This window comes from Taeniopygia guttata, chromosome 1A (genome assembly GCF_048771995.1).
Source record: "Taeniopygia guttata chromosome 1A, bTaeGut7.mat, whole genome shotgun sequence".
In the NCBI taxonomy this organism is placed as follows: Eukaryota; Metazoa; Chordata; class Aves; order Passeriformes; family Estrildidae; genus Taeniopygia; species Taeniopygia guttata.
This window is the reverse complement of record NC_133025.1, coordinates 40,041,385-40,068,493: the sequence shown is the minus strand read 5'-3', so window position 1 is coordinate 40,068,493 and position 27,109 is coordinate 40,041,385. Positions and strand designations below refer to the sequence as shown.

At 34.8% G+C, this 27,109-nt stretch overlaps 1 long non-coding RNA gene across 4 annotated transcripts in view; it reads left to right on the top strand.

The window, feature by feature from the left end:
* The first annotated feature begins 24,346 nt into the window (after positions 1-24,346).
* LOC115492053 (uncharacterized) overlaps positions 24,347-27,109 on the top strand; it is a 177,879-nt gene continuing 175,116 nt past the window's right edge. For all 4 annotated transcript variants that reach the window (XR_012053456.1, XR_012053455.1, XR_012053454.1 and 1 more), the window contains exon 1: positions 24,347-24,522. This is a non-coding gene — a long non-coding RNA (uncharacterized lncRNA). The remainder of the gene's footprint in view (positions 24,523-27,109) is intronic.

Sequence of the window (27,109 nt, the reverse complement as noted above, 5' to 3'; positions counted from 1 at the left end):
TAATTTTGAAGTGCTAAATTATGTCAGAAACATGACAATTAATGAATTTGATTATTGTACAATTACAGGCAAACTCAGAATTTGTCTTTGAGGAGTGTGCATGTAGGCTCTCAGAATCATAGAATAGTTGGGGTTGAAAGGTACCTTTAAAGTCATATAGCCAGTCATCCTCTAGATTATCAGGGACATTTTCAGATGCTTGTCTCAGGCGAGTGCACTCAAGAACTGTAAAAAAAAAATGTGGCTGCCAAACTTTATCAAATTTTCTCTGCCATATCTGGATATATCAACACTTTGCTGCTAATTGTGGTAGCCTATAGGATCCAAATGGAGAAATATATATACATGTAACAAGGAAGGAAGTGAAAATGTAATATTAAGGACAGAGTAGTCCTAGTGTAGAGTTAAAAAATATTAAGAAAAATGAGAACTACAGTATGAAAGGGCTGACTCTGGAGAACCTTAGAAATGAACCTTAGAAATTTTATCTTTATGTCTTTAAAAATTCAACTTTGCATAAAAATAACCATAGAACTCTTTTAAAAGTATCATATATACCCTTATTTTGTTCTAACATAAAATTTACTTTTGTGTTTAGATTTTGTATACAGAGCAAATGGAGCACTTGTTTGTTAACCAAAACAATTTTCTCTTTCAGGAAAACTTAGTGGAGGATATATAGTTTCATTGTTTGTGAATTAAATCTTGCAAGATGATGCAACAGTTCTTTGAGTCACAGCTTTTATACTGCTTAAAGCTATCCCCAGAATAATTTTCCATATAGCAATGCTTTTCATTGTTAATTCTTTTTTCAGCAGTAGAAAATTAATCTGATTAATTTGTGTTTTGTGAATCTGATTAATTAGTGATTTCACTAATTCAGTATAAATGTTATAAAGTATATTTTCCACAAAATATTTTGGAAGCATTGTATTTTCCTCTCTCTTCTTTTGTTTTCACGAGATTTTTTAAAGAGGAAAAAGTAAGTTGTTAAAATTCTCCATTTTCCTGATATTGAAGTTTCTTATATATCTCAGTCACATCATTAAGAGGGTACTTCAAAATTGATTTTGAATTGACAACATAAAATAATTGGACTTGGAAATTCAGAGAGTTGGCATTCATGTTTTCATTTTAAGTTTCATCAAGGAAAGCAATGGAAAAGATCAATGAACTTGTTTTTCTGAGCAACAATCAATTTTGGGAACTGCAGGAAATAAATTCACCCACCCTGAAAGAGATTTTGTCAGTCAGAAAATCAAAAGGCAGAGTTTAAATAATATACACGTGAAACACTACATATGTCTGATATTTACTGAATGACTGATGATTTTATATCTTCTTTACAGAGAAAATGAGGTAAGGTTTGAGTGAATAATAGGTGTCAAAGATGAAATGTCAGACTACTTATTACTAATGTCAAAGAAAAGAAAGAAAAGGCTGATTGAGATAAGCAAACGGTAACAGAGATACAGGAATGTCATACTCCCATTTGAGAGTATGGAAAAGACAGGAAAAACCCCCACAACTAGGATCTGATCCAAGCTCTAAATTCAGTCACAAAATCCCACTGGAGCTAATGAACTATGTTGCCAACTGATTTAAGAATTAAATCTAACTGTAAACTTCAAGGTCTGTACATGTAAATGAACTTCTTTCTTCCTCCTGTCTGGAAAGTTTACCTGTGCTTTTTGATGCTGTGGTCCTGTGTGACTCAGGAATTCACTTGGTTTAGCTTCTTTTCTGTTTCTTGCTTTGCTATATATTAGACAGACAAAGAATTCATGCTCTATTTTTCATTTAAAATGAGCTAATTATTCAATCTCTCTTGCCACAGTTTAACACCGTCAACTGACACTATGAATAATTGTTAATTGAGAGTGCATTTAATGAGCTCAGTTTCATGTTATGAGGCCAGAAAGTTGATAAGTTTGTAAGGGTAATTGTTAACCAAATCAGCTATGTTCTTTGTGTTGCAATTTCTTGCTAATGGCCTATAAACAAGCCATGTCAGTTTAAAATCAATTCGTCCCCACAGCTTTTTTTTTCCCTATTTTTTTTCTTGATTCTAATTCAATATGATTTAGCAAATGGTGCTCCTGCAGGCAAATTCATAGCTCCTATTCTAGATACTTTAGAGTCTTTGTGTTTGCTGAAATTTGTAATGGTTATTTGCTCTTTGAAAATCTTGAAATCAATGAGAAGTTATCATCTAAAGTAACATTGCAGTATTCAAGAGCAGGGAACTTCGACAATACAAGAGTATTGGACTAGAACATCCACTAACTCTTGTATTCAGCTGCATTCTTGTGGCAGAGGAGATATCCTCTACAGCTTTAGTAGCAGATTTAGAGTCCCTGAGCAATCCCTTTTATATATCTTTTTCTTATAAACAATAAGTCTAAGGTGAACATGGTCTGTGCCAGGGCCAACTTAAACGTCAACATTCTTTCATCATTTTCTGAGTAACACATAGATTCTTCGCACTTCACAGAATCACTGGATCCTCTACCGGAATGGGCCGACAATCATTCCTTTTGTAGGTGTGCTGTTGTCAATGAGCTGTGTCAACAGGTGAAGGAACCACATGAGGAAGTGAACAGGATGCACAGAGTAAGAGATTGATGATGCTGAAGTCTCAGGAGCCTCAAACCTCCATAGAAGGTCTGGAGTCTGGTCACTGTGCATACTAGGAGCCAGTTTCCTTCTTCTCCTATAAACTTGAAGGTAACAAATAGAACTGCCATCTTTTACAAGAAGCATGAGGCCCTGGATCTAGAAGGAAAATCAATTGATGAAGAGGGTGAAAGTGCCTCTGGGATAGAGGGGCCAACTAGAGGTAGAGCCAACTACTACTACATCACGGCATTCTCTGGCATTATATGTAATGGAGGGTCTGGAACACAAGGAGTTTACGGTTGGAAATGGCATGACATTCGTCTGAGTAAAGATTAAGGGACAAACAAATAATGCAAATGCCATTGCGGGAGTCTATAATAGACTACCTAGGTGAGATGATGGTGCCAGTGAATTGTTCTTTGAAGAGCTAATGGACCCTCCCAGATCAACCACCCTTGTGCTTATGGGGGACTTCAGCTTGTCAGGTGTTAACTGGGAACACCACACAGCTGACCAAGTTCCAGAAGATTCCTGAAACACCTGGATGACAATTTCATGGTACAGGTAGAAGGGAGGAGACTTGGAAAGATGCCCTCCTTGATCTGCTGTTTGACCCACTCTGTCAACATAGTGGGTCTCCTGAGCAAAGTGGAGATTGGTGGGTGTCTTGGCCACAGTGACCACAAAGTGATCAAGTTTAAAATCTTTATTGACAGGATGAAACTTCAACCCTGGACATAGAGAGAGAAGACTTTAGGCTGCTCAAGGAACTAGTGATTATGATCCCCTGGGAAAATACTTTAAGCACAAGCAGGAAAATGATCAGACACAAATTACAGTCAAAACAGACATTTTATTTTGTTGTGTTTATTTCAAAGATGTGAGCTTCATAAATTTAGTGTGATTTTCTACTGAGAATGAAATGGATTAATGTCCTTGCATCAGTTTCATATCAAGCATAAGGATGCCAAGATTAATTTGTTCCACAGAGATTCCATATTCAGTAGAGTCCAGTGTGACTACTATATTGAAAATACATAGAAATTTATTAGGAAAAATCACTCAGAATCAATTACTGAAGGTGTTTTGTGCAGCATTTTTTGTTATATGTATTTGCAAGTTATTCAAAACACAAGCTCAATACCTTACATCATACCTGCTATTCAATGAAAGGTATGAACTTAAAATTTTCGAGATGCAAAATGGATGGAAACTGCCTAATGAATGCTTAATAAATGCTTACATTAGTACTCCACTTGCTGTTCATGTTCTCTGTGGTATGGCAGGTTTTCTAAATCACTTGAGTAGTTGTGACTGCCTGAGTTGCATCACAATAACTGAAAATAATGCACAAATGGAAAGATGTTTGCATACATTTATGGCAGCATAAGTCTTGGCAAACATCGGAAAGTTCATGAACATTTTCACAAGTACCTGACTGCTGCCTGAACTCTCATAAATTGTGGAAAACACCACAGAGAAGTGTTTCAGAGTATTCTGATGCAGTCTTTGTTTCCTTGACTTGATTTTTCATGTGTTTATCAATTCTGTATTACATTAACTTAAGAATATATTAGCACAGGAGGTTTTCAGCAACTCTATTTCTTTCTCTGGAAATCGAGTGCTTGTTCAGTGACCTCTAAAACTAATAGCTGAAGTTACATGTCTTCTGTGATCCCTATGAAATGCTAATAAACCCACTAGTGCAGAGATGACTGCATTATAAATAAAAAATTTGCAAAGTATTACATTGATTTTATAATTGCAATTTAATTTTCTCTGTAAGAAGAAATGTGGAGACATTCCAATTTGTTCACTAATGATAGTTCAAATGGTTCTGTAATCAGATTGATACTCTATTAGCATGCCATAGACTACCAAGAAATTAAGCCATATGTACAGTATAGAAAAATGGTGTAAGCTTCCAAAGCATGTGCTTGGAAGAATGTCCAGAGAGTGCTTGGCATATGTTTAAAAGTTCATTTGTTCTCTGAGATTAATATTTGAAGCATTTTCTCTCCTGAGTTTACCAGTACAATACATAAATCAGCAACAAGATCAAGTTTAAAAGACAGCACCCCAGAAGCAGAATACTGTTGACGTAATGTATTTTATGGAGAAATGTCTTCAATGACTATTAGGTGATCTTAGGGGCATATATATATGATGAATGTGAATTTATTTAATTCCCCTGGGGAGACATAAATTCTGAAAAAGAATTGTGTGCAGCAGAAAATTCCTGCAAATTAAGAATACTGGAAGTTGAATTTTCTCATATAAAACCACCTTTACCTCAAATTAGGGGCTGTCAGTGTCAAGTTTAAGACAGAGAAGTCAGTCCAGACAGAGAAGTCAGTCCAGGTAGATTTTGACTGAGGCAAAGTGAGTTTGTGGAGCTAGAACATAATTTGATGCATGCCTTGATGACTTTTCTCACTTATACTGGGTTTTCCTCTATTTGCATCCAAAAAGCTTTCCTTATAATGTTGCAACACCAAAGAACACAAAGAATAATCAATCACATATGGATGAACTAATTCAGTTTCTTAGAGTGCACTATGAAGTCTTTTATAATCGGCTTTGAGAACTAGCTCTGTTTCAATTAAAAAAGACTGCTATAATTTTTAAATGGATTAAGGCACTGCAAACAAAGACTACTGACAAATGGACATAAACTGCAATATTTTAATTTAATTTTGGAATATTTTCACTGATGCATTGTCATGATATTAAGTTCCTGTAAGAATTCAAGTAAGAGAAGAGACTGTCCCTAAATGCTGGTTTAAATTGCACTTTATATCTTCTTATCCACTGTCACAAATACAAATAGCAAAAATCAGAAAAAGGTAGTAAGTTAAAGGCATATAAATGTGAATTTACAAAGTATGAAACTATTTAGTTGTAAGCCAAAAGAGGGTTTTTTCTAGTAACTAAATCTTATTCACCTCTTGGATCTAGGTAGTATGTACTGAAGTAATGTTAAATTTTATTATTTTGGAAACACAGAAGTTGACTTTTGCCAATAACAACTGGAAAAGTCTTTACTTGCTTTTGGAAAAAATCTTGGTTGTATTTTTATTCATTACAAAAATGGACCTCTTATCCTTGACTGGACCTCTGGGCTCTACTACAGTGCAAATAATAAAATAATAGTCTATATGCCACAGAACTTTCTTAATCAAAAAAGATCTGTGTATCAGTGTGCAGTGCGTCCAGGCCCCTTCTCTCTTCTCTAACCCAAGAAGAAGCTATTCAAGCTAAGCAAAAGCTTTTAAATGCTAAGAAAAAAATTCAGTATCTCCACAAAATATATATCACACCAGGGAATTCCTTCATCTCTTCTTCCCACCTCATTTGCATTGGACAAACTGGGAAAGGCAGACATCCAAGTTCATGCAATTCTGCCAAAGTGAAGCTTATCAGGTATCTGCGCAGGGGGTTGAAAAAATTAAATTTTTTCCATAACTTCTTGGGATGGATTTAACTATCCTCATTTCAAATGCCAGCCAAGTCAGTCTTTCTCTAATTTTATAAGGCTTCCAGATAAATTTATCTAAATTTGAGACCCTTAAAAAGATTATTCTTCTGTCTTTTTGATACATGACTGAAAGGGAAGAGAAAGATAAACAAAGAGAAAGAGAGAGAGAGAGAAAGAAAGAAAGAAAGAGAGAGAGAGAATGATGTGCTTCATACCAAGTATTTTAAATCTTAAGAGCAAAATAATGAAAAAAAAAAAACCTCTCATGTCCCAAACCTTCACTAGGTAAAGCAATAAAATTTATCTATATCTATTTCTAAATCTAGATGCAGATATAGATATCTATCTCATGGATATATCATCAGTATATCATTATAGGGTTGGACTTGAGGACCTTGGAAGTCTTTTCCAATATTAATGACTCTATGAATCTATTACCTCATTTAAGAACCATTAAGAACTTTTGTGTAATTTTTTGAAAACTCAGTAAGTGTTTACCAAACCAGTGACTAATACTAGCTAGTTAATAAATTAAAAGCAAATATTTATCCCTTTTCTCAGATATACTATTCTGGAAAGAATTGGTTTCCACCAATTTCCTTAGTTAATTTTTCATTATCTAAGGAGGAAATCTGCTGGAAAATGAGAGACAAAATAATGAATCACCTGATACAGAAAATTTCATTTTAACATCATTAAATTAAAATGAAATATTTTTCAAAAGTCCAGATCACACAACATTGATATCTCTTTTCCATTCCCTGAAGTAAGAACATAAATCTGTGATACCTATCTCACTATGATCTCTTTTGTCCATTCTGCATTTTACATATACATACATCTATGTCTATCTCATCGTCCTGATTTGAGAAATACCACAGCATGCAAGATTTAATGATTTTATTTTATTTATTATAGGATGCAGACATCCTTTCAGATTTATTTCAGACCTGAGCCTCCATACTAAAAATCATTCTGAAATTTCAGTAATCTGGGCAAAATATATATTGGCTGATTTTCTTTGCAATTTTAAATTTTATGCCCTTGATTGAATAAGCTTATCTTTCACCTACAGAAAATATAATGAAAACTACTTATTTGCCATTCTTTACTCTACTATAAACATATCTTTTTGGTGTCAGTGATCAGAAGAATAAAGATCTTCAGGTCTTTTCAATGACTACATGAGCTTTTCTTTCTACTATTCATTTTGCTGCCCTGTTTGTTAGCTAATAAGTAGCATTCATAGAAAAGTATTTTCAAATACTCTCTTTTTTTCATATTTTCCAACTCATTACAGGAACACAGTGACATTAGTGACAAGACTAGTTAAAATATTCTCAAAAATTCTTGGATTTTTTTCATGTTTATCAAGCTGATTTAACTTTCACCTAAAATTTCAAATTTTATTAAGCTCCAGAAAGTTAGTTCAAATACTATAAAAGTGATAATAACTACTCCTGGGAGAAATTTAGACTTTGAATAAACAGGAAAAAATTTTAAAAAAGAAACAACAACAATAAAACCCCAACCATTCTACCAGCCAAAATTATCCAGTGATATTTGTCTGTCTGGCTACGACAAAAATTTGATTTTGATCTTACTTTCTCACCTACCTCCAGTGGGTAAGTTGTTTAAGGTTTCCTGAATCTTGCTTAAACTTATTAACTTGTATGGTGTTGGAACATGTATATATTCATTAGATAGGGGTGTCCCCAGTCTTGTTAATCTCAAGAACACCACAAAGTTGCTCTTAGATTATTAAATCATATTCCTTCTCTATTCACTAGGACTAATTCTCATTTTGTTGGGCTGTGCTAGACTAATATCTTTTGGAACTAAGATTCTTAGCAAATCTGTGTCAGATACCTTTGTAATACATTAAATAGCTTAAATTGCACTGAAGAAAATATTAACTGGGAAATAAAGTGGTAGAAGGAACATAAAATCTATTCTACCATATCAGAGTTGTTCTTCCTTTCTCTGTTACCTTGTGAGAGAGAAGCATTTGCATGGATTAGGCTTTCCAGGTGGTCAGGAAGAAACCTGTCTCCTGAATATATTCTGATTTTGCTTTTTTTAGTGCCCAGTATGGAAGCTAAGTGGCTTTAAAAATTAAATTATTACATAGCCTTATTTTTTTTTAATTAAGATATTATATGTTAGCATTAGAAAGATTATTTGAGATTTAATACTCTACTGGCAATGTGTCTGGAGCCTTAAAAATTAAAAGGTCAAACTCTAGTAGCAGCCTAAAAGGTTTTTCAAAATATTTCTTTATCATAAAAGCTGAAAAAGAAAAAAGTCTGAACAACATATTGATTTTGTTCCAGACATTGAATGAATATATGTTCTTGAATTTGTTTTCTATAAAAGGGTTTTACTTTGTACAGAAAAAAAATCCTGTTGCAGTGTGACAACTCTGACATTAGCATGCATATCTTGACCAATTTAATAAAAATGCTTCAAAGGCTGCAAAGAAGCATTTGCACTACAGATGATCAGCATTTCTCAATAATATATTATTTATTTGGCCAGTTAGGTTTGGAAAACTCCAAACACTGTAGCCAATCACTTCCCAAAGAAATAACACTTGGCACATCTTTGGTATAAATGTCTTCAGGGAAAATATGTGAAGAGCCAGGAAAATAAATCCTTATGCTTCTAAGGAATCTCTTCTGCTTAGAAATAGGCAAAATTAGTGTGGGTTGAGTTTAGATTTGAAACTAGAAGAATAAGCTTTAGTTCCCTCTGACACTGGGTCTCTCTGATTCCCTATCATTTTCTCTGCCACATAACCTCTCCTTCTTGAAATTCTTATTGATAAATTCATTGGGGTTTTTTAAAATTCTTAAATTATATTGCAAAATTGTTCAGAGTACTAGTAGAAAGTGTATGACTGTTGAACAGAAAATCATCTACACTTCAACTTTTACTTTAGTATTTCTATTTTCCCAGTGGATTTTCCCCAATTGAATATTTTCCCTATTGCACAGTTCTTTAGTTTTTGGTTTATCAGGAAGGAGCACTTTTCTCTCTTTACTGGAAGAAGTTTGCATGCCTTTCTGCAGACCTGATTTGCTCACATATGGCTGAGAACTGATATAAAGTTCTATAACTAGCCAAAAGTTTTTTGAAGCCTCCTTGTGTTTGTGGTTTATAATGCCTTAGCACAATTTTGTGCCACGGTGTTTGTAGGAAACACTGTTGCCACCATGCACCACACTGTAGGAAATATCCCTGCTAGATGTTATGAGGAGCAAGAGGCAATTTATTTGAAATAAAATCTGAACCAAACCAAATTTTTTTCCCAATTAATCACCTTCCCTAAGTATAGTTACAAAGGGAAGTTCTGGTGTTTTCTTTAATGCAGCTTTTTTTGGTTAGTGGGTTGAATAGTCTTTTACTGTCTGACACACTTGAGCTCAATGCCTTTTCTGCCAGAGGGTACTCAAGCTCTCACCCTCTTGGAGAGTCATGTGGCCACTACACTGTGGATAAAAGGAGACCACTTCCCTTTTTGTTGAATCTATTTCACTCTGTGTCAAAAATTTATACTGCACTAAACCAGAGAGAAGGGACAAGAAAGCAGCAAGAGTTCATATATGAGTGGCTGGGGATTGGCCTTCCAGCTATTGGAGAGCTTTTCAGGCATGAATCAGGGACTGTGCATTTTCCACTAAATAGTGGTTGGAAAAAGTCACATAAACATTTCCCTGAACAGGAACCAGGTCTTAGAATAAAGTAGTTGTATATTCCAGGGGAAGATCAAACAGATCTCCAGTTATTCTAAGAAAGGAATAATTCGAGCACAGGACTCTGCTCTGCTCTACTTTCTGCCCTGCACTCTATCAGAGATGTGTGGGAAACCTCCTGGGAAACAGAATTTTGTGCTTCTGTAATTTGGGCTAAACCTTTGTAATGTACTGTACCACTAGATAAAACAAAGCATCAGTGGGACCAGTAACTTCTCCTTCAGAGATCTTGTAAAAACCAATAATTATTTCAAAAGCGACAGCATTCTGGGCTGGCTGGCCTTCAAAATAGAAGGGAAAAAAGCTGAAGTACCTGGAGTTTGTCTCGAATTAGGTGGCAACTGAGTGAGAAGTTTGGATCTTACCACTTGTACATAAGTGTAAGATGAGTGAAGTGGGAATTCCCCAGCTCCTCCTGCACATGTATTCTGGCTGTTTTAAATGTTAGCTCTGATTCACATGACTACACCTGTAGCATTTTACAAGGCACTCAAGGCACTTTTTTTTCCCTGTGGTGCTGGTAGTTAATGGGTTTTCAGGATCAGGAATTGGTAATGAGCAAAGAGCACACTTTGCAGAAATGTGTCAAAAAGTGGAGCCTTCTCAGCATTAGCCTTTAAGCTGAAATTGCCAATAAATTTCAGCTTCAAGTGCAGACTTCTTTCTGGCTTTGGGGATGGAAGTTTATATAATACAGAGCTGTCACCAAGATCACTAATCCTCCTTCCAAAATACACTGCACAGTTGCCAGCTAGTAAACAAGCTGAGCTATTGGAAAGATAATCATTCATTGTAAGGCTATGTCAGTGAAAGTGTTAAATATATTTCTCAAATAAAATATGGTCATATTACACAGACTTTGGACTGCCACTGCAGGAGTAGTTGCCTGTACCTTTGTTCTGTTTGGCTTATCTGTATCATCTGTAAAGCAAGACTAAAGTAAATTTGGGTAATCATCCCATCTCACGTATTTAATTTGTTTAGTGATCAATACTTGGATGGATTCTGAACTTAGTGATTTGAAAGAAAACTGACAACCATATTCCCTACCTTTGCTCTTTTTAAAAGGGCAGTTAAAATATCCTTTAATATGGAGCAAGATTGGGAATAATAGGACATGCTTCTCCATTACACACTGACTTCTAGCAAATAAAAAAGTGAGATAAATAAAGGGGGAAATTATAATGCTAAAATTATAATGGGGAAATTATAATGAAAACCCATAGCAATCTTCACAGAAAGAATTTATATTAGTTATTTTCAGTGCCTTTAAAATGCCTTTCTGTCTGAAATTGAGTGTGGACAGGGTTGAAATTAAAAGTGTGTCTCATATTGATATGTCAGTCATAGCTAACAAGCACTGTTGGGAGGTAATCTCTTTCAATCAGTTTCTTGGAGACTGGGAGACAACATTTATTACTCTGCAAATGAACCCACCAACTGCTTTTCGCATGGCGGTAACCGCAGGAGACATGAGTTAGAAAGCTGGTTAAGTGGGGTCACTAAGGCAGTGTAAACATCTCTAAAGGTTAAGATGAACTAAAAATATCCTCAGTGGGATTTTTCCTTGAAAAACAAAAGAAGAGAACCTTTTTTCTCAAAAGTAGTCTGGAGTATCTTGTGTTGCCTGAGATAAATGAAAAATATGTGTCTTATTACAAATAAAAATATTTGTGACAAACCCTCCCTCTCTTCCTCCAATCCTCTCTCCCTCCCTTTCTTGTTTCCTTCCTTCCACAATGGAATAGTGATAATTTCTCAACAGTACATGAGTGTCTTTCTAAGGAAATATCCTACCTGATCTACAGCTGCCTCATGAAGATATATATTGTATTATACTATTGACACTAAAATCTAACTCACTGAAAGGAATAGTTCCTGCTTTGAAACATCACCTTTTTCCTTCAAAAAGAAGCTATCTTTCCTTACTGTGACGTATGTAGAGCAACCTAGAAGCTCCTTCTGTTAGATCAGTATAAGAAAGAGAATGTGTCTTTATCAACCTCTTATCCTGGGAAAACCAGGATATAATTATCACAACATTTTTTTATTTTGACCAGTAAAACTTGTGCTTGTCAAATCATTGAAATCAATATGGTTGACTGTAATGCCATCATAATTATACTGGCAAAATATTTAAGACTTCTGTGGTAAATGATAAGTTGTATTTCCTTGTTTCATGGAAGAGGGGGAGAGGAAGACATAATGACTTTCACTGCACCTTACACAAGCTGTATAAAGCACACTGCTGCTCTTAAATTCAGGAGAGGACATGCATTGCACCTTAACTATTTTCACGGGGTTATGAAGGTAGGTCTAGAGATATAAAGGAACAGTAATGGTAATATGCCAAATTAAGAAAGCAGACAAGCTTATCTGCTTAGTACATATGAAGAAAGGTTGCGTTTCTCAAATGATACATTTTGGTCACTGGCATTAGCACTAGGTTTGTGAGTTCTTTAGGCTAGTCATCACAGGCCAGTAGTGTTTATTAGTTTCCTTTCTATCCATCAGGAAAATTTTGTCTCAGAAAAATATGATTTTGCATTTCCATCTATAAGACTGGGGCTGGGTCATTGTTGCATACAAACAATGTGATGGTGCATATCCAAGTCTGAAAATTATTAAGGTTTTAGTCATTATAGTTGTTGTTAATGCTAGTGGTTTCTTTATTTAATTTGTTTTGTGAGAACAGACTTATTTTCTCTGTGTAGTAACTGTTAATTTTTCTGCTGAAATATATAAATTAAGTAAGGTGCAAACACATGCTTCAGAGTTACTTTGGGCAATTGGAATTTTCTTTTCCTGTAAGATATTAGTGTTTCTGTTCAAAACTTGCAAAACCATGAAATTTTCCATGAGTTAATTTCAATGCAAAAGTCATCTTTGCTTCAAAGGTTTTGGATTCCTGTGAGAAATTTCTGATCTTTCTCATGGGAACATCCTCTCTGTATTTCCAAGTGATAATACTGAAAGGCACAGAAAGTGAAATAGAAAGCAGTAAAATTGTAAGAGTACTTCATTTTCTAGGAATTCACATAATTAGGAGGAACATATTTGAACACTCTTACGTGCCTAAATTAACTCTCCTGTGGTTTCCTGTAGAATTCTTTCCAAATCAAAACACTAAAACTGTGACCTGAGTGGGCTGGGAAATGGTTTTGCTTCCGCACAAAACTTGCTGGCATTGAATAAAAGAATGACCTTTTCATGAAAACAGATATTAGTCAGTCACTGACGCTGTAAGTGATATAGACATTTTTCTTTAGTTTTACGATGAGTACTCTAGTTACTCAGCTATAGATTTCAGTCTTGAAATTAGGTTCATCCTAGTTGTCTACAATAAATTTGCAGTGGATCTTGAAATTCCTGCTGTGAAGGTTTTAACCATCTGGTAATGAAATTACTTTCAGTGATCTAATCAATAACAAAGAATGAATTTTCAGTGGAAAGCATAAAATAAGAGTGTAAGCAAGCAGATAAATTATTTGGGCATTCATGTTTGTAATAGGACAGTCTTGGTTAAAGGACAAAAGTGAATTTGTCATTTAGAAAATAAATTACACTGGCTGTGTCAATAACGAATATCTTATTTTCCATGAACATTCACTGAAAAAGGCATGTACCAACAAAAACCAAAAGAACAACAAAAAAAAATCTGACTTTGAATAAGCAATATTTGCTGATTAAAATTATCAGCCACTTCAAAATTGAACTGTTTTTAAGATAGTTTGCATGGAGTTTTTGGGTGAACTTTGTTTTTAGTATAAGGAAGAAAAATATTTCCATAAATGATCTTCCATTGCTTTCAACTTGGTAATGACTCTCACTGAAAAAAAGGCGTATTTAATAAAAGTTCTGTGTGCTAGCTTTCTTTAAATGATATCTCCTTCTAGCTAAAAGTTGCTCAATTAATATATAAATCTTTTCAGCTGTGTAATTTAATTGAAAAGTATTTATCAAATGATCTCACTTTCTTTTCATTACAGTCCTAAGAAAACATTTTTTATTTTAATCAGGAGAAAGATAATCTGTTATACAGACTTTTACTCTTTGCAACATATGAAAACATGTATTTAGCAGAGAATTTTAGTGAATTCAAGCAATTAAATGTTTGTTAGTTAAAGACCAAATAAAACTCTCAGGTAATATGAAAGGTTTTGACAGGATTTTTGTGTTAACTGGACATCTGTTCCTTCCCAGAGCATGACTGATAGTCATTGAAATTACAAAATATTTCTTACACATCTTTCAGATATAAGGATACTTACTAATCTATGTCCTGATGTAATTTTCTATATGGTTAGAAAATGATGTAGGCCCCTGGTGGGATTTATCTCACCCAGTTTTACATATCTACATTTTTGTTTAAGGCTAAATTTGATTAATTGTAGGCATCTCAAATGAGACTCTTTGCACATTAGATTATTGGAGTACAATGACAACATCTCCATGGACTAAAAAAGATCTAAGAGGATAATTTCAGGTATTTCAATATTCATGTGAGAAATCCACATGAAGCTAGATAAATCCCAGTGCTTTTCTGTGGTATAAATTATCTACTTCAAGGTCAATTAAAGACTGGCTCCATGGTCAATGTAGTGATAAAGGCACTTTGAGTTGTCTGGTTATCTGTGAAAATTGACAGCTAAAGCTCATCAGAAGAATTGTGCCCTGAAGTTTTAAATGGTGAATCCCTTCATTTGATCTAGCTGTCCTTATGCCCGATGTAACTATAATAAAGATTCATTTTATATATAGTAATTTAAGCAGTGTTTAAATTTAATTGTGGAATTTGAATAATGAATTTGTATAAATGACAAATTAAGTGACAGATAGAGTCATGCAAAGTGACATTTTGGTGAACAACCAGTGCAGCACTTAACTGTCATACTATTACCCTTGCTTCAGTAGCTCCTCCCAGGTAGTCACACAACAAAAATGATGGCTGTCTATGCTATTTATTTTGTTACTATCTATCCTGATATATTTTTCAGGTAAGTTACTTATTCACTTAAAAGAGCTGTCTGACTGTCTCACAAGTAGTCTGAATCTCATATATTTCAAATGAATTCTTGCAGAACTAGGGACATAGTACTTATAAACTAGAAATCAATGGTTTAATTAATAAAAATAATGTGTCTATGCATGAAGCTGTGGAAAGCTGCTCTAGGGATTACCTGCACTGCAAGGACTGATATTAAATTGAAGTCTACAACTAACATAGACAGAGGATTAGAATTCAAAAGTTTGGGTTTTTTTCATCTTCTCATCATTGTCATGAGCAGCAAGATTAATTAATTTAATAAACTTATTTTCTGTTGAAATATTCGAGTCTGTATCCCAAATATTGTTGGCAAAGTAATGGCAGATAGAACTTTTTTCGGCAAAATGTATGGCTACATAGTTTTTCCTATTATGATTTTTACCTTAACCATATGCAAATACAACACAAAAAGTGATGTAGCCATTACAGTCTTTTGAGAGCCAAATTATGTCTCATGAATAACAAGAGCCATTTTGTTCTTATCAGGGGCATCTAAAGATAAATGTGAAAGAATATATATTTTTGTATTTCCTAATAAATCTTATGTTCAAATTGCCAAGCCATTCAGCTTTGGGCATGACATATGGAAAATTAGATCATATGAAATAAGTTTTTCCACAGAATATCTCACTATTAAGACATATGTTCATAATCCTAAATAGGCCTAGGTCCTGCTGTGACAAAAGTCAAATGTCCTATGAATCGTGCATTCTGTGCAGCTTTCCAAGATTTATGGTTCAAAACTAAAGCAAAAGTAAGAAAATACTTGAAAATATAAAGGAAATTAAACAGCATTAATCTTTTTTTTCATAAATGGACTGTGTAATACTGCAATTTTTAATATAATTTCAAATATCTGTCAGTTATTGATTCTATTGTGGCTCTGTTAGAAAAACAGCAAGAAAAGTTTCTAAAGAAGAAGTATTATATCTAGGAGAATAACAATATAGTGAGAATAAAACAACAAAAGGATCAGTTGAGATGAGTAACAAATGAAAAAGAATAAGGAAAAGTTAACATCAGCAGATTAGTTAAAATACAAAAAAGGCTTTAAAGATTTCACATAATTATAGAATCAGAAATATTTAGTTTGGGAAAGACCTTTGAGAATATTAAATCCAACTCTTTACCCAGCACTGCCAAGTCCACTACTGTACCATGTCCCTAAATGCCACACCTTTATGTTTTCTAAATACCTTCAAGGATGGTGTCTTCATCACTTCCCCAGGCACCTAGTGCTTGGCAGCCCTTTCCTTTAAGTTTTCCCTAATATCAATCTAAACCTCCTCTTGTGGAACTTGAGGCCACTTCCTCTTATCCTATCACTTGCTACTTAGAATAAGAGGCCAGCACCACCTGGCTAAAACCTGCTTTCAGGTAGTGGAAGAGATGATGATAAGGTTTCCCTCTCTTTCCCAGGCTAAATAACCCCAGTTCCTGCAAAAGACTTGCACTCTAGGTCCTCCATCAGCTTTATTGCCCTTCTCTGGACAATAAAGCTCCATCAAACTCAAATTCTCCTCCAAAGGAGCCCAGAACTTGACACAGAACCCAAGCTGTGGCTTCACCGGTGCCAATCCCTTCTGTGGTCCTGCTGGCCATACTATTGCTGATCCAGGACAGGATGCCATTTGCCTTCTTGGCCACCTGGGCACACTCTGGCTCATGTTCAGCTCCTGTCAACCAACATCCCCAGGTCCTACTCATCATGGCTGTTTTCCAGCCACTGCAGTGCTGTCTGCAGTTGTTGAAAATGCAGGATCCAGCACCTGGCCTTCATGAACCTCATACAATTGTCCTTGGCCCATCAGTCCAGCTCTAGATCCCAGCATATTGTCTTTGTGCAGTTCAATAATTGCACCCAATTTGGTATTATCTGTAAAAACATGTAGGGTGTCCCTGATCCCCTCATCCAGATCATTGATAAAGATATTAAACAACTCTTGTCCCAGTACTGAGCCCTACGGAACACCACCAGTGACTGGCCACCAATTGGATGTGTTACATCCACCACCATTCCCTGGGCTTGGTCATTCCACCACTTTTTTACCCAGGAAAGCATGTATTTGTCCAAGCCATGGTCAGCCAGTTTCTTCTGGAGAATGATGTGGAAGATGAGGTCAAATTCTCCACTTAAAGTACACAGCATCCACAGTCCTTCCAGTGTTCATTAAGCAGGTCAGCTTGTCATAGAATGAGATCAATTTGATCAGCACCACCTGCCTTTCATAAACCCATGCTGTCTGGATCATACTGAGAAAAAAATTAAACCAATTTTTTTACAAAATTACCTCTGTCTGAAAGCTTGGCTAGAGTAAAAAGAGAGAAGAATAAAGGATTAAAATAGTAGATGGGTAGGAAAGGCAAGCACTTCTAAATCTGAATAAAAGTTTGATGAAACAGTAAAAATTAAGGGAAATCAAGTGTTTTTTCAACTGGTGAAAATTTTCAGACTATTAGGATATCTTTTTTTAACTAAGATAATAAAATTAGTTAATTGCTGTGCTTTCTTGCTGTATTATTAGCTGGCAGAACAAAAGAAAAGATTTTTGATTGGGGTCACAATTGCATGACTGATATTTTGGTGCAAAAAAATGAAATCTGCTCTTCATTTCCAAGAGGAGTGTTGAATAGATTACAGAATCAAATTAATTGTCCTTTCTTTCTTTCTTTCTTTCTTTCTTTCTTTCTTTCTTTCTTTCTTTCTTTCTTTCTTTCTTTCTTTCTTTCTTTCTTTCTTTCTTTCTTTCTTTCTATTAGCTGCTTTTCATTTCATTCCTTTGTTTGTACAGATAAGACAGCTGTTATTGCTTTTCTCTCTGCCATATAAATATGAAAGATATTCTTGTTCTGTATTTTGCAACCCATAGTAACAATGTTAAATTGTATGTGTGTGTATCAGCATGCTGCTGATATTTTACTGTATTACATTGAGCAAAATCAAGTAAACAATGACATTAAACAAGAAAAATTATCATTTAGTAGTCATTGATCTTTAAGACAGTAAACTCCATAGTTACTCTTACCCGTGGAATCTTGAATCTTTAATTTAAATTATATTTCTTTACGTTATAGTGCAATTCTTTACTTACATCCAGAGCCTGCATTTTATGTTTCTGGAGTCATAAGAGCTACTTGAAAATAAGGGGAAGAATTTTATATATATAAAAGTTCGGTGTCTTATGACCTGGAATGGACCTTAAAAAAAGTGTAGATCCTTTGTTTGGGTGTTCAATTGTCACAGTCTATTCATCCATATTGAAAATATGAGAAGATCCACAGAGATTTTCAGAGATAGACAATTGATTCAAATTTTAAGGTTTTTTCATTAAGATAGGGATGAAGTTCCAGTTCATGCTCTGAAACAGAGATGATACAATATCTTCAAAACCAGTTGCCTTGATGCTTTCAGTAAGGGAAAAACAACAGATTTTTCTCCTCTGATCTTGTTCTCAGAAACATCTGAATTGTTTTAAATGGCATTTTTAAGGACATTTCACCCCGAGGCACAGCCATTCTTTATGAAATTACTAAATTGAGTCGTTCAAGTTCAGCAAAGCAAATTAAAACAGTGTCTAGATGATGTTAATCATGATTCTTCCCCCATGTGAAAAAGCAAGTCATATAATTTCAGTATTGTAATTCTTTCAGGGTTTATTTCTTCTTCCAAAACATAGTTTAGAATTATCTTGAAATAGAATGAAGCTTACCTAATAGTAATACATTGAATTTTGACAATACTTAAATGATTAATCTTAATGTGAGATAGACTTACAGGAATTGGAAATTAAGCTATTTATTGACTACACTACTCAGTAATTATCTTGATGAGTCCTGTCAGTCTCATTGAGCAAGATGAGACCTTGCTTTCTTCTTCTTTATTGTCCAGATTCTGAAAATATTCAGCTCAAAATTCATACAACGAAAAATCAAAGATGGAAACAGTATCACAATGAATTTTAAATGTGAGAAAATTAACCCCAGTATAAGACACTCAATCATAGCTAAATCTAGAAAAAACCACAGAAAAAAATTATGTAAGGAGATGGAAATGGTTAACCATTCAGAACTTTGATTTCACCTAGCATATTATCTGGGTCTAGATGAACTTATTTACCCATGTAAGTCACACTGGAGGATGCAGCACATCTATTGAATGATGCAGCACATCAGTCTTCTCTACTCTACAAACTGCTGCTTGATTTATTCAGCCCAGAGAAGGCTCTGGGGAGACTTTAGTGCACCTTCCAGTACCCATAGGGGGCCCACAAGAAAGCTGAAGAGGGACCATTTAAAAGAGCATGCAGTGATAGGACAAGGGGGAATGGCTTCAAACTGACTGAGATAAGTTTTAGATAAGTTATAAGAAATACTTTCCTGTGAAGGTCATGAGACACTGGAATAGGTTTCTCCCCATCTTGGGAGACATTTAAGGCCAGGCTGGATGGCACCCATGGCAGCCTAGTCTAGTGGAAGGTGTCCATGCCCATAGTGGAGGGAGGGAGGGAGGGAACAAGATAGGACACAGTTTTATGGTGGACTTGGCAGTATTAGTTTCATGGTTGGACTCAGTGATCCTAGAGTCTTTTCCAACATAAGCCATTAAGATTCTGTGATCTTTAAGGACTCGGTTCCAACACTTACCATTCTATAATTCAATTCTACGATTCTATTCTGAAAAATTTTCACAAACTTGCAGTACTGTTGCAAGGGAAAAGCTTGACAGGTCCTGCAGATATTTAGCAGGTTGTCTTCACTCTATGCCAATCTACTGTGATTTCTTTTCTGGCACAGGAATAGCCATAGTTCTGGCCCTCTCCCCCCTTCCACATATCAATGTTCTGTTACATTTTAAACAGAGGTAAAAATTTTGGCTGTAATAATAGGCAGCAATTAAATAAATTGTTTTTGAGTTTCAGAATCACCTGATAAATCAGCTCATAAAATGTCTTCTAAAGGAAAGCCATATTATGTCTAGGAAAGGCATGTGTATATTGTGCTTGTGTAAGAGGAAGGAAAACAAAAAGCTTTATGAGGGGAATGAAGACTTGTTTTAAAAAGCTATGTTTCATAAAAATTACTCTTATCTATTCAAAACTATAACAACAAAAGACTACTTCTCAGACAACAACTTGATTAGGATTGATTTCTTGTTTCTCAGGAGAGCTATATTTCACATGCACTCTCCTCTGTATGCTGGCTTTTAATTGTAAATATTTCTGCTAGTGTGTCATATCCGGGGCAGTCTTCAGCAGTCCAGCAAACACAGAAATTGTGTGATTGGGGGTATCGTCCTGTCAGGAATCATAATCTGTAGAGAGAAATGTTGGAAGGTGATGGAAGTATACTTCTACGGTACAACAGTAGCTCATCATGGAAACTGCCCATGGGGAATATTTAGCTAGAAATCTGCAGGATATTATTTTTCCCAGAAGTCAAATGCTATTACTTAAAATCTCCTGGACTTAGAGGTCACACTCTGGTTTTAATAAATATACTTCGTCTGAACAAGTTGCTTACAGCCACCAGTTCGGACTGTTGCTAGGGTATCAGTGACATCTCAAACAAATTTCTTGATTTTTCTCTCTAGGCCATGCTCTTTCTCAGGGCCCTGACTGTAGCAGAATCTTGCTGTCCTGAAATATTTTTCTCTGTACTCAGCCTTTACAACCCTAACAGCCCTCAGGGATTTAGCTGTCACTGTTCAAGGCTTGCTCTGATGTGGTGCAGCCATGTAATCTTAGATCAGATCTCTGGAAAACAAAGAAGCAGTAAGAAGAGATTCAGTGAGCATCCCCTTGCCTGGCTGTATATTTACACCATCAGTCCCTTCCCAAATTATGTACCAGTTTTTCCTGTCTGTGTCTTGCCCATCCCTGGCTGGGAATCCTCTCCCCAGCTTGAGCTGGGACCTGCATTCCCATGACAGACCTGCCTGGCTGGCTGCACCATGGCCAGCCCTGCTCTTCACCACCTGACCAGATGTCTTCAGCTGCAGTAGGATTGTGCCCCTATTTGAGGAGGCCTTGCTGCCACCCTTAGCTCTCCCTTTCTGGAGGCTGTTCTCTACTCCATGGGTGTGAAATACATTATTTCTAATAATAGTTATTTCAGAAGTGTTTTATATGAAAATTGAGATCCTTTCCCACTTGCTATTTTCTATTTCACTGATGAAAAAAGTGCATATTTTTCTATTTAGTATAGCAAACTCTGCCCAATATTATAAATTTAATTAATTTCATTTTAGAATAAAGCAAAAATACACTTTTTTGAGTATAGAGAAATCAGATATGAATGATGCCATAAACTTTTACTGGGTGTAAGTACATTTTTAAGTTTTGTTGTCAGAATATTCCTGAACTTTGCAATATTTTTGGAGGTTGTGATGATTTGAAGCTTTTAAATGGAAGTGTAGATGCTTTCCACCAGCAAATGTGTAAGAATATAAACTTTTCTTGGCTGAGAAAAATTCTACATTCCTTATATATAAGTAATGATGTAAAGAGAGAGGAAAACTTATTCCTCTATAACATAATAATTATTTAAATGTACTCACTACATAGCATTTCATACCTATATGATTCAGCCAGGATTAAACTGTCTGTAAGAATTGTACACATACCATGTCATGAACTTAAGAGCCATGAGGAGCTATCATGTCTTGAAATTAAACCTTGTTCATGCTAGTCACAATCTTAGGTTAAAAATGTGTGATGCAATTGCTTTAAAAAACTATTTTCCCTAAAATTAGAATAGCAAGCAGTGTGTCCTTCTCTTTTGTAAGTGAAGATTTCCTCAGAAATCTTGAAAAAAATGGTACATTAAAAGACAGCCCGACAGCATAAAAGCATATCTTTAGATTATTTTATAAAATATATTGTACTGTTTTTATAGTAAGGATGTGCAGTCTAAGGCAGGATAGGAAGTGATATAAACTGCAATTTCTTGGATAAACTAACAAAATTTTCTGAAGGTTTGCAGTATTTTTTATTAATTGGTATTTTATTTTTTATTCATATTAATGCATGCATAATTGTAAATTGACACATGTTCTTTAACAACAAGGAAACAGTTTTGCTCTTTTCTAAGTCTCCTCTGACAAGAGAAGACAGGTTTTGGTTCTATCTATATATATGGCAAATTTGCCATCGCTGTTACATTATGAAAATGTGGAATTAGATTAAACATGAAGAGCTTAAATCTTATTTTTACAAAGGGTTTTTGCACAAACAAATATTTATGGCTTTAATATGATATTAAACTCCATCAACACAGAGATAGATAGGTATATATGTCTATTTGACTTTCTTACATGAGCACACAGATGTTTTCAACACAGAGACAACTTATCTGCAAAACCCTAATTCTTAATTCCCATGTCTTTAAAATTTTCCCTGTTTTGTTCTGGGCTGTTCCATCTAATTGGGCAGAAGCCAATCAGGGATATTTTATACATTTCTATCTTTTTTTTTATCTAAAAGGTAAAGGATATTATAAAGTAGATTTCTTTTTCTCATACTGTCTGCATCCTTTTTGCTACTAAAAACTTTTGATGGTTTGAATCTAACATGGTATCAGCAAACAAAAAACAAACCCAAAATTTGTAAAATTTACTATTCTCCTGAGGATTTTCTATCAGGAATTGTGATGCATCTGGTAATTTCTAGAGAGAGTTTGCTGCACAGATTATTGCAAGAGACATATTAGTGTTATGATAGCTGCTACACTGCATGCATATATTCATTTGACACAGTTTTACATTTCATAAAAATTTCTATTGATTTTAGGTCTTCTGCAAGTGATGAAAAACAGGTACTAGAGACAATTAAAAAGCAGTGTTGTTCAGTCATTGCTGTGAAATCCAATATGCTCTCTCTCATAACATGGTCCTTTTATATCGTTCTATCATTAAGACATGTAAGTGATTATTCTGTTTGCATTAAATGGAGAAAAAAATTGCCATAAGGTGCAATTGCAAGTGCTTAAGAGCCAAAAGACAATCAGGTATCCAAGTCCAAAGCAGAATCCAGCTGATGAACAGCAACATAAATATTTTAACTATGGAATAGAAAATGCTTTGTTTGCAATAGGGGGAAATAATTTTGATTTTAAAATAATCCTACCTTTTTTTTTCACATATTATCTGTGGCCAAATGTGACTAAATCTGAATTTTGGCAGTACTTTTAATGATCACTAGTATCCTCTTGGCAGACTCTAGCTGGATGGCAGCACATTAGTAGGAAAATCTCCTGAGATGTGACACCAAATAAACAACAGATAAAGGCAGACTGCGACTGCTGCTGAAGAACCAAAAAAAAAAAAAAAAAAAAAAAAGGCAATTAAAAAAATTCTTTTCAGGGCATACAGTACTAATAGGAAATAGCAAATTTTTATCTTCTAAATAAATGCAGATGACACACTCTACACTGTCTTACACTGCAGTTACTTGTGGGGAGGACTAGTCTCCTCACTAAGGTTACTTATTATGCCAGTAAATCCTGTTTATATTTGCACTCCTGTAGATGTTGGCATAAAGGAGAACCAGATGATGATTAGCCTAAATCAAAAGAACTTTAATAATGCTGTGATGGTCTCTAAAACAGTGAAAATATTTATTGAATGTGGTAACTTGTGTTGCATAAAGTTGGAATCAGTGGGAGGCAGGTACATAAAATTTCTCCTTCTAGGATACATTTCTTTTGCGATTTGAACTCTGAAATCCATTTGAATTCATCTCTCTGCAGACATACATGCCCTAAAGGATATTTATCTTAGAAAATAATGATGTTTGGCACCTATTCCTCACAACATATAGTGATGAACATCTCTCAAGAAACATCTCAGTTTTTCAGGGAAGCATATTTTATTCTTTATTTCTTGAAGGTTTCCAGTTTCTCTGACTTAGCAAGAGTGCTGATCTCTTACTACTATCAATCCACATGCTGGGTGCTCATGTTCCCCTCAAAATTGTATTTTTCTGGAAAAAGTATAGTAGCCAAGACTGTGACCACCTTTGAACTAGAAATGCTTGTCAGTGTGGCAATACAAGCAAAAGTTAGGGACCCAACTTTTATAAAATATTTTCCTGGAAGCAACTGCATATTTATTAGGATATTTATATCACATAAATGACTTCTGCTATTACAGCTTTCTTCATCTAAGCAGCTACAATAAATAAAATCAGCAAATTTGATCCTCTCACCAATTACACCTATCTGAAAGAAAAGCCTGAATATGCTCACATCTTATGAGAGTGGTTTGAATTCTATAAGCTTAGATTATTGATATCTTCATATATAGTCAACAGTGCAAAGGAATAAATCTGTTGAACACAGTAGATTAAATGGATGACAAATTATCCATGCTTCAGTAGCAAACAAAGTAAAGCTTTGTTTGTGTCTACTAGGATGATTATATAATTCTGCAGTTCTTTATAGCAAATGTCTAATTATAAAAAAGCTAGATTTTCTTCAATACTCCCCACTGGTTTGTTATTATGCGCATGTATCAGCAGCTTGCACTGAAGATGAATTGGGATAATCAGAACAGGCATCCCACTGGACTGAGTTATTGGAACATTGCTGCATCTGACTGAGGCCTCATGAGGATTTATATCTCAAAGGTAAGAAGGAGGCAGCCAGAGATTGTATTTAGCTAAAGAACAAATGCCATGTTTGTGCCTGATTGCCCCCAGAGTGTACTTTGTTTCTGAGCCTCTGACTTACTGGAAATAACGATAAAGGGCTGCAAGTCATTATAAGGAATCTTCTTCATTCAAAATACATATTTTTGTGATGTTTAGCTTTGGAATAACAGCACTAGTTTCTTAGTATATTTTTTTTTGTAAACTGAATTGCTTATGCTAAAAAATGACAGCAGAAAATGTACTACAGTTTATGTTATTTAAACTCCTATGCTAATAGCAAGTAGCTGATATTAGTCACCTTGTGAATTCAGACTTAACAAGTAAAGTATAATTACATTTTAAAACTCATCCCAGCCTTATTATAAATCTTTGGCTATGCTTTTTAATATATTATTTTCCTTATGTTTCATTTTAACAACCATTTATGCATATGGTTATTTGCATTTTTAGAATAGAGTCCTGTGAAAAGCCTAGAGCAGTTCCTGTTTTCTGCTCCTTGTCCTGAGAAGGAAATTTACATTCTGCTGCATCTTTCTTCACTCCCACATGGAAGATGTTACTTTTCCTTGATATGTCATAGCAATACCATAGAAAAAAGACTTAATTAGAGATGTAACCATTCCACAGCAATTTTCCAACTACTTAACAAAGCTTCACAGATAGCAAGGAACTTGAGAGCTTTCTTCTAAGATTGTTCCTACACCAGTATGTACAAGGTGATCTAAGATTGTTCTGCCTGGACTAACCAAGGAAATGTAGAAATGAGTATTTATGTACCTCCCTCATATCTGGAATGAGTCAGGTGTGGCTGGATGAATAAGATGGATGAGTAGTATATGTCTGCCTTGCAAAGGCAAATTGTTTTCACTCAGGTGTATTTTCTTCAAATGAAGCTTCTTTGTTTTTAAGTCTGAATTTAGACCTACAAGGAGATGTTTGCCATACAGCCTTGCCAGACATCTTCTAGCTCAAACTGCTGATCTTCAGTAATTTTCTTTCAGACTAGATATACTTTCAAAAAAATAATAACTATTTTCTGCTTTTTTCCCTTCACAATCCAAAGCTAAACTTTAGTCAAAGACATATGTGTCCTTAGAAATGCTGACCTTTTCAATGCACTGGCATTCACCCAGGCACTTACACACTTGTCTCCTTGGAGTAAAGATGTGTTTGGTTCAATTTTGAACAGCACAGGCACTTCCTTTCACATTTCACCACTCTAGTTTAAGTGTTCTCCATGTGTCAAACAAGGGAGATACTGAGATCTTGACAGGCCCAAAAGAGTAAGAATGACACAAAATGACCTTTGTAACAATATATCTGTTGCTGTTATAGTGGTATAGGCTATTTATTATTATGTAATGACTTTTCAACCTCTGTGTCACAGAGGAGCATCTAAAGAATTCGTAGCTTTTTTTTTTTTTTGTCAAGACATGAATGGGGAATATGAATAAACATATAGCTTTATGATCTCTTTGCAAGGAATTATAATAATGGGTTATAATTTCATACCCTTTCTGAAAAAAATCTGTTCTGATAAGCTGGTAAGAAGTGAAAGAGTAATATTAAGATAGGAATAATTACTAGCAAAAAGTAGCTGTTTGTAAAGTTCTGAATATGTGAGAGTAAATTCTTCACAGAGCGAAATAGTGGTCTTGGTTTTATGCATTATGCAGCTATTTCAAATAGTTTGTTTTAAAGGAAGTTGGCATTTTTTTCACGCACATCCATTTTTTTTTTTTTTTTAACAATAAAGCTTCAATGGCTTAACAATTTGGCAAGTGAGGTTTAAGTGTAATCCCTGACAGAAGTATTAGAAACTTACAGAAGATCAGCAGAATGGTGAAAACAAAAGTAAACAGAAAACAAATACTTCAATCAGCCAGGAGTTGAGAATGAGAATAAAGTGCTGTAAAACAAAAGGGCATTATTAAAGTTGTTTGGATCTTTTACATAAAAAACAAATAAACAAAAACCTGGAAGAAACCAAACCTCTTGTTTTCCACTAATATTTTAATTCTTATTCAATCTTTTCCAGACAGAAGAATGTTTCTGCCCTTTGCAAATTAAATTCAATGGTGAGCAATGAAGTAATGTCAATCATTAGGTTGGATCAGCCAAGGAAAATACTCAGGCTATTTATATCCCAAAATACAGGTTTCCTCTTTCAGACTACATGGTACCTGCTCCCTGTTTTGTCATCTTTGATGTAATGGCATAGAACTAAAATGAGGAAGAATCTCCCTTGGTATAAGCCAAATTATATGATAGAGTAGTGAAGAACAGCTTTTTTTCCAAATTATTTCATTCCTTTTGGAGTATTCTAGAATGAGATTTTTAATAGAGGACCATATTAGAGTGCTTTCTTCCTGTACCCATAAATGAAGCCTCCAAAAATATATTATTCTGCACTTGAAAAGTAAGTCCTTAAATAAATGTGTTTTCTCTCCTTCAACATTCATAAACACAGGCTCCGAGCTGGGGCTGTAGCATTCTCTGCTGAAGAAACCTGCAACTTTGTAAAATGTCCATCGCAAACAGAGCTTTTCTTTCTGTATCAAAG